We start from the raw sequence: 9,987 nt of genomic DNA, 5'->3' as shown, positions 1-9,987 counted from the left end.
TGTTTGTATGTAGTTGTGGAAGTTAAGGTGGTTATTGCTTTTCGTTCCGCTCGCTGAATCAATCGACAGTCACATGATACACTAATGCACGCGCATGACCCACTATATTTCAGTAACTAGCGCAGCACCGAAAATTTTTTTTTAACCATCCGGCGTCTGTGAATTTTTCATTTATGCAATTTAGCAAAGAGACTTGCATTGATGTGACAAAATTTTAGGAATGATCACCAAAGAAATCAAAGTTAGGAGACACTGATTCTGATTTCCAGTTAGAATGCGCAGGGTGGCCAATACCTATTTCCAGTGAGATAAATTTATGAGGTGTAACATTGGACGACAAGCTGAAATTGGATGCTCATGTTGCATCAATCTGTCGAAAGGTGGCGGGTCAGGTTAATGCTTTAAATAGGCTTAAAAATATCCTGCCTCTTAAAACCAAGGAAACACTTTATCACGCATTTATTTTACCTCACTTTGATTATTGTAGCCAGATATAGCACCACTGTGGGGAAAGGAATACAACGAAAATGAAAAGGTTAAATCAACGTGCGCTTAGATATGTATATAAAGATAAGGGTATTTCACATGAAGACCTGCTCGATTGTATCGGCTTGCATACGACACTGAAGAGTCGTAGGATTCAAGATATGTTGTTAACCGTCAATAACTGCTTTCAAAATAAGGCTCCCAGACCTATTGCTGACTTAGTTAAACCAAGGAGGACTGATTGCAATTGAAGAGGCACTAACATGCTTTCCTTACCTAAGGTTAACAGTACCAAGCATGGTTTTAAGTCATTTTGTTATTTTGCTGCTAGGACTTGGAACGCGCTACCAGATGCTATACGCGCAAAGGCTGACACAAGAACGTTTCTTCACGATATCCGTCGCCTAAATTTTAAGTTTTTAGTTTTTAGTTTTTTGACCTCTGTTTTACTACACATGTATACAGATATATGTTTAAATTTGCGATATCCTTTTTATAATAATATTTTACTTAATGTACATAATTCTTGATGTAGGTTGTAATTTTTTATTGAATATTTTTTTCTAGGCTTCCTGGAAAGTAACTTGTAGCTAAGTGTGGTGCCACATTCAATAAAGAACTAATACTACTACAAATTATGGCCCGTGATGCAACTGAACGAGAAAGTCGAGTATTGAACGATTACTTGAAGGTACTTTGTTTATGCTTAAGTTTTTGCATTTATTCATGGTCTTCACATCGTAGGCTTTTGATCCAACTTAGAAACTACAATTACTTGTAGCAATGGGCTTTCGGAAATGTCTGAGTATCAGGATATCAAATTAATGTTAGTATCAAACAGGTTTATCGTGATAGTTAGGAATCTGATATCACGCCTTTGTGCACGTCATTCTTGAATTGTAAAACTTATTCTAATCATTTTATTGAATCTTATTTTTGTGACACGCTTAGGAGCTTCATGTCATAGTCTTCCCATATGTTTGATCACAAGGAAACATCTTCATTTTTGCCGAATAAGGTAATCTCCTTCACAGTGGGTTTCCAGAAAGGTGGCCGAACCGTTGTATACAACCATACAATTCCCCACGCGATATTTATCTAGGGACAGTCCGTTAGGGAGTTTTCATTCTTGTTTTGAGACAGAGAATGCAAATTTATCTAAATGATATTCAAAGCGTAAAAAAAAAGGAACAATCATTTACCTGTATTTGTAGATATACGAGAGATCTAATGCCCAGTAAAGTTCCCAGCAGATCACTGCAACTAGACGGCTTGTCGTGGTCTCTTCGACTACGAAGGTGTGTTTAGGAAAGGTGTAAAAGGTTAGAAATCATGGTTTTTGATTGGCTGGCTGGTTTGACATCACGGTAGTAATACTGAGTCTGCACAGCTTACCTATTGAGATGAAGGGAATTGTCAAGGCATTCCGCAAAAATACAAAGAATATTCGAGAATTTTTACCTAAATATACTCAACTATGTAAGCAAACTACCAAAACAGATTCTCTCTGACGAAGGGCAAATGCTCGAAACGTCACCCTCAGTAACTTTCCACGGTTGTCAATTTACACTGTCAACGATGGATAGCAAAAAAATATATTGCTGTTATGTCAGAGAACTATTTAGCAAGCAATCCAGTGCCGTCTGGAGTACCACAGGGGACAAAGTTGGTTCCCTGGCTTTTTCTTTTGATGATTAATGACTTGACTGTTCCAAGTATCTTTAACATGTGGAAATATATTGATGATACCACGGTATCAGAGAGCATACCTAAAGGCCGACAGAGCAAGTCACAAGAAGCAGTAGAAGCAATCTACGACTGGTCCAAGAAAAATTTGTTCCCGCTTAATGGCGAAAAAACTAAAAAATTAGTTATATCCTTCAGTCGTGATCCCCCGCAACTCCCTAGGGTCTGCATAGACGGATCTGCTATCCAAACCATACAGGGCACAAAGTTACTCGGTTTGACAATCAATGATACGTTAACGTGGAATGACCATATAGAAGAACCTGTTAAGAAAGCGTCTAAGAAACTGTACTTTTTTTATTCAACTTAAGCGTAGGCATGTTCCTACTTCAGATCTTGTAACATATTTTTGCGCATGTATTAGGTCTTCATTCGATTACGCTTGTCCTTTTTTCCATTACAATTTACCAAAGTATCTTCAAGTCGAGCTTGAAATTGTGCAAAGGAGGGCCCTCTCGTGTACTTTTCCCAGGGTGCACTACTCGGACACCCTTCAGTTAGCAGGGCTCGAGTCCATCAGGGCCTAGCCGGAAAATTTAACAGAACATCTGTTTAAGTCTATTGTTAATGATCCACGAAGTAAGATTACCAGCTTCCTGCCTCCCTCAGTTTCTAGTTCATATGAGCTGAGAAGGCAGAGGAGGTTTTCCACGCCTCTTGTAAAGACAGATAGATTTGGAAATTCTTTCATTGTTAAGAGTGCGAGGAAAGCATTTAAGTGATTTTTAAGAGTAGTCACCTTTGTAATTTTATTATAGTAGTAGTTAGAGATCACTTCTTAGATCTTACTTGTCAAGAGACGCAATTCAGTTTTTTAACTGCAATGTTTTTCTTAATAAATACAGTCTACAATCTACAGTCTACGAGGTCCAACGGAATCAAATGTAAAATCTAAGTTAAAAACACCTATCAGAATCTATTGCAAATGACTATTAATAATCATGATTAAAAGTCCATTTACCAATAATATCTGCGGTAGGTTTTTTAAGGAATAGTGATTTTCTAGGAAGGCTCCGTTCTGTGTCACATATTCCGCCAAGAGAAAACTTCTAGAAAATTTTTTATCTCCTCGTTGTTAAAAAATAACATAAAATAATAAATTTTACCTCCTTGGGTTGAAAAGGGTGAGAAAGTTAAGGTATTTTCAAGAGATGGAACATGAAGCAGTCAAGAAGTTGTGGAATTGGAATATATTACAGATTTAATAATGATTTGATTTGCTTCAGTTAGCATAGGAAAGTTCCACACTCGAGGATACGAAATCCAAAGCAATCGATTTCCGCTTAAAATAGGGACTTCACAAACTTTACACAATGGTTTCCCCCGTCAGAAATGTACATTTAGCATACAGTAATCAGTATAAAAGGTTTTGTTTAAGTGAATCAAGTTATTAAAATACTCAAACACATCAACAGAGTTCTTTAACATAAACAGAAGTCGGTACAGCTGTGTAGGCCTGATAGCCTGATATATCGTTTACGGCGTGCGCAAATCTAGAAAGGGCATTCTTCCTGTTTTAGAAGAAATCTTATAAAAACTACGAAGGGCTTAACTTAGAAACTGACTCAGTTACTGAATATTGGCCAAAATGGCTCCTAAAGGAAAGAGTTAGTTTTGCATATTGTCTTTTCCTACTGCTCATGAATTAGCACTAAAGGAAATTGTCGTGTACTTAGAAAGTAATTCGTGCAATAGCGATGGCCTTCCTCTTTTGGAACATTTTGGTAAATGGTGAGTTCGCTTGTTTGGACAAATATTTGACTCATATGGCGCGAGATGGAACCTGAGGGGATCCGATAACACTGTATGTAGTAGCAAACTTGCACAACATCGACATCCAAATAGTGTCATTTCTAGGAGTTGGTGGTCAGCATGTGTTCAGTTCGTCAGCAAGTTTTTCAGCAGCTGATGTGTACCTTACACATTTTGCTAAGAACCACAAGGAACACTATGTAAGCCTGGAACAAGTTGCGGGTCACAATGACAGTAGTGAAGATGACTGCGAGGTAAATGACTCAGGAGAAAGAAAAATTTCCAAGGATTATGCAAATGAAATGCATATAGAGCAGGATAATACAATGGATGATACTGTTAATTATCAGGATAACACTGACGCAAAAAGCGGATCTGATAGTATCTTCGACGATGGCAGCGATAAGGATATGACTGCAGCTGTAGCTAAGGGATTACAAATGGTAGGCGAACAAAACGGAGCTTGAATTGCAAAATGAAGTCGACAAAGGCACAGTCAATCATGGTGATAAGTTAATAGGTGTTCAGTTTGTCTCAGACGTAGACATCGACCTCTTTGCGGTGAGAAGGGATGCGAATGTCACGTTGGAAATCTTTTTTTTTGTAGTTGCAGTCGTAAGTATGGGGCCTGGTGACTAAGATTAGACGCATCTAGGGTTGTACCTGCCAAGCATTCTGGCTGTACAGTATAACCGCGCAACAACTGAAACCAAAAGTTAAACGTTGGGCATGTGCGGGGGGATCAATCTGGCTAGCCGCGCACAAATTGCCCGCGCAAAATTTTAAACGAAAACATAAGGAATTAACCACTGCTGCAACCTAAGAGAAAGAAAATTGAAACGTTCATAGATATCTGTAAAAGGAATTAAAAGTAGGGAAAGGAAGAACTGGAGACTTTCCAAACGCAGATTTTATTCAAGTACTTTACCATTCTGTTTTGAGCTTCTAAATCACCATGACGTACTCCATGACCAGTGAAACTGTCTCAAACAGGAAGTAGAGTTCTCGACGCGGGTCCATATACAGTTGTTGTAGCTATATAGACCCACATTTGGTGGAGGACTCGATATTTACATTGCCAACTACGCCTCATCCAACCTAGGTCTTACTCAAGCCTTGGATGGACTTACAGTCCACCATCTGGCCACAATTATGGCAGCTCCTTTACCCGATCATTACTGTTAGGAAGTTACAACTATCAGCCTGATGAAGTTAAAGTGTTTTATGAAACTATTCAAAAGAACTGCGGTGACGACGATATTTGAAATTCGTCCTTACTGTAAATCGAGGCAGACGTTTCGTTGTGGGTCATGGCCACAAAGATAAAGTTTCAACTGATCAATATGTAAGAGCACTATACTGTCCAAATATGTAAAAATGATCATTTAAAGTCGCTAGAGAGAACATACAAATTGATCAAAGTGACCCTATGGTGAACTCGTGAAAAACCTGGGTAGAATTTAATTTGAAAAAAAATGTTTGTATTAAGTGTCCCTGTCTGAGAAAGTGTTCCAGGGGCCAGAAGTGATGGTCAACCGATTTGGCTGAAACTTGGCAAAAACGTTGAGTGTGATAAGATATTTCAAAAGCCACTTTGGCTCACTTTTCTGACTGTTTGTTCTGGAGTTTCAGAAGGGGTTCCATTTGTGACCTGTGGAGTACCAAAAATTCATCCTTCTAGTTTGCATTTTAAAAGTGCTATAAAACTCCATTGATAAATTGTGCTGCCAAACGAATTTGACCAAGAATTCTAATATAGTGGAGCTTTTACTTCATAAATATAACTTTGTTCTCAAGTGATTTGACGGAGAGGGGCCTGGGGCTAAAGTTAGGTCAAATTTGAGGTCAAAATCATTACCCAAAATTACCATTTTTCAAAAAACCATAGCACTCACCTACCTTCTTGCAGGACTTTCCTACCAAATCTAGTATGTACTTTGGTGACTCATTTATCGAAATCATTTGAGAAAAATATGGCTTATTAGGGTTTGTTAGGTTTTTGAGACAAACTCTCCATACCCCTGTAAGGCCAAGCAAAATGGAGTTTTGAGCATAATTCATGCTAGACACAGACCAAATTCATGACATAAGGCTTTTATTTCGAATTTGGTGAGTGAAAATGAAATACTAAAGCCAGTCCAGTGTCATTATCTAGAAATACCTCGACTCATAGCTTACAAATGCTTTAAGGAGGCCTCTGATTAGCATTACATACACCCGGGTTTACCAAATAAAGGTAATTTTTTTTCTTTGAAAACCTAGTACCCATCATAGAGCACAAATGATGATTTCCTCACCTAGATATGACAATCTTTTTTTAGAAATGCTTGAATTTCCTCTGATTTATATTTTTCAAGTCATATTTCCATACATGCAATATTGCTAGGCGTAACCATTAGCCACGATTTAAAGTGGAACATGCACACCTCTGAACTAAGTAGAAAATGTTCCTCTCGTCTCTACTTTTTGAGACAACTCAAGAGAACCGGAGTTGCACCAAGTGAACTTGTGCAATTCTATGTGACATGTATTAGGCCCGTCTCGGAATACGCAAGTCCTGTATTCCACCGATCTCTACCAAACTACATCAGCGAAGATTTGGAACGGATCCAAAGAAGAGCACTCAAAATCATCAATCCTGACCTGTCATATAGTGTAGCACTAGAAACAGCTGGCCCACCAAAACTTTACGAGAGGACGGAAAAAATTTCAACCAATCTATTTGACGAGATAGTCCGTAACCCCACCCATAGACTCCACAGCCTCCTCCCCCAAAAGAAGAGTTGTAGATAAGCACTGAGGCGCAAAAGTGATTTCACTCTCCCCGTATGCAAAACCGAGCGCTTGAAGAACAGTTTTATTTTTAGCCATATTTATAAGATGTAGATGATTTTCCTTCTTTCTTAACGACGAAGTTGTAATATTTTATACCTCCTTTTTTACCATCTGTATTTGTAAATATTCCGTAATTCAGCCTATGGCTGCAAGGTGTTTATAATAAAGTATCTATCTATCTACTATACTCACAAGCATGCAAAGCCTCTATATTTTGTCCGACCCATTTATTGATGCAATATGAAGTGAGCTTAACGAAAACGACCGTTAACAGAAGATCTATGGTTAAACTTTTGATGGCCTCACTAGCTCTTGTAAATATGCCTGATGGCATCAGTAAAAGAGCAGGATGATACATACATGTTGTAGTGAGTAGCGTCCAGGTGACCCGTGATCCATCCGATTTCCCTGGTACGCTAGAGCATAATAAATCAAATCATCCCACAGTAAATAAGAAATCCACAGTAAGAAAAGCTGGATAACAAATGTTTCGTGTTGCAGTTTATGTGAAACATGCTACGCAACACCTCGAAATGCGATTGTTATTATATCGACTAGCCCACCATATTGGACGTGAGAGTGAGAGGACTGGACCAAGTTTACAAACACAACAAACAACAAATTTATTTAAGCTTAATAAGAAAATTGCAATGTTTGGGCCCGTAAGTAGCTAGGGCTATTCGAGGCGGGCACAAGAGAGGAATATAAAAGAAAAAAGAAAATAATTCTATAGAAAATGAATATTTATATGTATAATTATAACATATAGACGAACAATCTAGTTTGCCGTGTGGCTTATAGACAAAATGAATCAGGAGGGCAGACAGTAGTATATACTGGAAGTACACACAGTTATAATTTTGAAAATTATTCGTTACGGTGGCCAATTTACAATTTCAACATAGTTGATATAACCAAATTATATGGAAATATGGACTAACTAGCATAGATCAGAGAAAATTCAAGCATCTTTACAAAATATTGTCATATCTAGGTCAGGAACATCATCATTTGTGCTCTATGATAGGTACAAGGTTTTCATTTATTACTTTACTTTATTTTTCTAAGCCGCTAGGTGTTTGTAGTGCTAATCAGAGGCCTTCTTAGTGTATTTGTAAGCTATGAGTCGAGGTATTTCTAAACAATGACACTGATTTGGCTTTGATGTTTCATTTTCACTCACCTAATGTAAAATTAAGGCCCTATGTCAAGAATGTGGTCTGTTTATAGCATTATTTATGCTCAAAACTCCGATATGCTTGGCTTTAGATGGGCATGGAGAGTTTGTGCCAAGACTCTAACAAACCTTGATAAGCCAAGTTTTTCTCAACTGATTTTGATAAATGGGTCACAAAAGTACATACTGGATTTGGTAGGAAAGTTATGCAAGAGGCAGGTGGGTGTTATGGTTTTTTGAAAAATAGCAATTTTGGTAATGATTTTGACCTCAAATCTGTCCTAACTTTAGCCCCAAATAGAACAAAGCTGTATTTATGAAGTAAAAGCTCCATCGTATAGAACAGTCCATGGTCAAATTCAGCCAAATCGGTTGAAAGAACTAAGAAAAAGAACGAACTAAGAAAGAAAAGAAAGAACTATGAAAAAAGAACGAACACTCATCTGTATTCGTGGATGACCAAGAGATCAAAGCCCAGTGAAGCTCTCGACTGAACACTGCAACTAGACGGCTTGTCGTGCTATCTTGAATTAACAAGATGCTTTTAGAAGGGCGTGGTTTAATGAAATGTGCTTCTTGATTGGGTGGCCGGTTTGATGTCACGATATGAATAATCAATGTGCACATTTTACCCATGGTACGTATTATGATGAATAATTGTCGAGTAATTCCGCCAAAAAAAGAAATAATATTTGAAAAGATATGCGTGAAAATACTTAACCATATCAGCAAACCGACAAAAAAAGAAACATCTAGAAAGTTTTTAGTCTCTCCGTTGTCAAAAAATAAGATAAAATAACAGAGTTAAACTATTTGGGGTAACACTAGAAAGGTTGGACTTCGTCGACTTACATCAAATTATCTTGTTACACCCCCCACCGAGGCTGCACCACAGTTACTTTAGAAACTTACTCCCTTTTAGCCAAACAATAGATAACATAAACAAAAATTAAGCTGTTTTTTCATCGAGATGTTTTTGGCGAGCAAGGTCCGACGGAATCTAATGTGAAGTTGTATTGAAAACAATGAAGATTGAACAGAACCAACTAATGACATATTTCTATTGGAGTGCATTGCAACTGATTCACCGTAATGAATCCTCCATTTACCAAAAATATCAGCCGTAAGTTTTTAGGATCAGTAACTTTTCAGGAAAGCACCGTTCTGGGTCACATATTCCACCAAGAGAAACTTCTAGAAAGTTTTTGATGTCCCTGTTGTTAAAACGTAAGATGAAATAACATATTGTTCCTCTTTGGGTTGTAATGAGTGAGAAATTTAAGGATTTTTCCCCGGAGATTGAAGCTTTCCTGAATGTTTTGAAAGCTTACAATTAATCAGAAAGTTCTGATTTGCCGACACTAGGGATGTGAATTACTTTCCCAGACAATGAAGTAATCTCTTCATTTGGCTGCTTGGGTAAATTTAGTAAATTTCAAAGAATTCTTTGCTTCTAGTCATAATGTTTACAGTACTTCTGGGGTGACTCAAAAGCCCAGCAAAATATTTGTTGCAGTCTAACAAGAAATTAAGAAACTTAACCAAAACCAGTTTGAAAACATGTTACAAAAGGAATTGTCACGTCTTCCTGTCATGTTCAAATGAACCATATCAAGATATACATGCGCAATTGATCATCCCGTCATGAAAACGGCGTAATATAAATCCACAGTTTTATTTATTTTTTTATTTTTTTATTCTGCAAAACAAATTTAGATATGCTAAAAAAAAACAAGGGAAAAAAACACAGGGACCTTGCTCTCCCTTAATAGCACGTGACTTTGATGTTATGACACTGATACTTACTTGGTTAAGAGATGATTTAGATATAACGCATTCTAGTGTCAAATCATCTTGTTACACCCCCCAACGAAGTTGCATCGCAGTTATTTTAGAAACTTACGCCCTTTTAGCCAAACAATCATGACAGGACGGAAAACAGGTGCACTGTAAGTACCTCCCGTTGTCCTATACAAAGCCTTAGAAAAGTT

Source organism: Stylophora pistillata, chromosome 2 (assembly GCF_964205215.1).
Source record: "Stylophora pistillata chromosome 2, jaStyPist1.2, whole genome shotgun sequence".
Lineage (NCBI taxonomy): Eukaryota > Metazoa > Cnidaria > Anthozoa > Scleractinia > Pocilloporidae > Stylophora > Stylophora pistillata.
Note: the sequence above shows the minus strand (reverse complement) of the source record.